General features: G+C 40.8%; 1 non-coding gene across 1 annotated transcript; it reads left to right on the top strand.

Annotated features, from left to right (window-relative positions):
- Positions 1 to 1,301: 1,301 nt before the first annotated feature.
- On the top strand, positions 1,302 to 1,407 carry LOC112085693. Its single transcript, XR_002898993.1, has one exon. It is a non-coding gene; the product is annotated as a small nucleolar RNA R71 (small nucleolar RNA).
- The last annotated feature ends 450 nt before the right edge of the window (positions 1,408 to 1,857 follow it).

Here is a 1,857-nt window from a genome sequence, read left to right as displayed (position 1 = left end):
GCTAAGAATGGGCGACCAAATATCAAAGGTCTGTCTTTGTCCTTGTCCATCTCCAAGACTTGAAAATCGGCTGGAATTGTTTTGTTTCCAATGATCAGTGGCAAATCCTGGATCACTCCTTCTGTTCTCTTTTGAGATGAATCACCAAAGATTATCCTTACTGGAGAGGGGACAAATGTACCTATACCAAGTTTCTCAGCAATAGATTTTGATATGACATTTACATTAGCACCAGAATCACATAAACAATCTGAAAATTCAATTCCAAAGATTGAACAGGTGAATGAGAAACGCACTGGATCCTTAGACTTTTTGAGTCTTTGGTCAGGCAAGCGTTTGGGTACCTTAACAGGAATGACTCGGCTTCTCTCATGCTCGGTTTCAAACTCCTTTATGAGAGGTTCAGGTGTCAATCTCCCCTTAGAGTCTGCGATAGTTTCTTCCTCCAAAACTGCTGTCATAGCATTGCAGAACTTCTTTGGATTATCTTCTACTCTTCCTGGTAAAACTCCTGGGTGTCTCTTCATTGAATCTGCAGGTTGACCTATCTGATGTTCCAACTTCTTGACTTGGGTCGCAAGAGATTTGAACTTCCCATGCAAATCAGTATAGATACAATCGATCTTCACCCTCATTTCCTTGAATGACTTCTCATTGCCTTGAGTAGTCTGGATCATAGTTTGTTCAAGCGATTTACCTGATTACTTAGCTGGGAAAGGGTTGCTTCTAATGAGCTGGTCTGTGCTTGTTGAGGATTGAATGCTGGTCTTTGTTGGAAGTTTCCTCCTCCATAGTTTCCACCTTGAAACTTGTTTTGAAAACTCCTTTGTTGCTGTGGATATGGCTGATTTTCGGCTCCTTGATTTCTGTATGAGAAATTGTTGATGTGGGCACCAGAGTTCCTAAAGTTGTTGTTGAAAGCTGGACTAAATCGATTATGATATGCATGGGCTCCCATAAAATTGATTTCTTCCTCTTGGTACATGCCATCTTCTTCATATCGTCCATCTTCCTCATTTCCTACAGCAATATCACAAGCATGTATATTCTTATTTTGAGACTTAAGAAGTTGACTTACCATGATTTGTAGCTCAGCAATCTCCCTTGATTCATGACTAGTGATATTTGATCTGTCATACTCAGGGTTGTTGTTGCAGTTAGCTACAGCCAGATTTTCGATGAGTGCTCTCCCTTGTGGTATGGTTTTTGAACTGAAATCTCCATTGCTGGCAGTGTCAAGAGAAAGTTGCTACTGCTGCTGAAGTCCTCTGTAGAAGGTGCTTAGCAGGTTTGCTCCAAAGAAACCATGATGAGGGCAGTCTCTCTCATACTCCTTGAATCGCTCCCAGGCTTCATAGAATGATTCTATTAGGCCTTGTTGGAAACTTTGTATCTTGTTTCTCAGCTGGTTTGATCTTGACTTGGTGTGGAAGTGGTTCAGAAAAGCTGACTTGCATTCTTCCCATGAAGTAATAGAACCAGATGGAATAGATTTCAACCATCTAAAAGCTTTATAACTTAGAGAGAAAGGAAAAAGATTACACTTCACATAGTCCACAGTTTCTGGAGTTGTTCTCACCATTCCAGAGATTTCTTCAAAAAGATCAATGTGATCCATCGGATGCACAGTAGAGATTCCTTGGAATTGGTTCTGCTTCACCAAAGAGACTATCTGAGGTTTTATCTCATGATTATCTCTTGGAAAAGGGATTTGAATAGCTGATCGATTTTGAAAGTGTTGGTGAGGTGCATCAAAATCGGCAATGAGTCTGTTCCGAGGCTGTCTTCTCGCAGGATTAGCAAGCTGTATTGGTCGATTGGCTTCTCTAACAATTGGTGGAACAATGTCTTCATCAT

This window comes from Eutrema salsugineum, unplaced genomic scaffold (genome assembly GCF_000478725.1).
Source record: "Eutrema salsugineum unplaced genomic scaffold, Eutsalg1_0 scaffold_3, whole genome shotgun sequence".
Classification (NCBI taxonomy): domain Eukaryota; kingdom Viridiplantae; phylum Streptophyta; class Magnoliopsida; order Brassicales; family Brassicaceae; genus Eutrema; species Eutrema salsugineum.
This window is presented reverse-complemented; position numbering and strand designations above follow the sequence as displayed.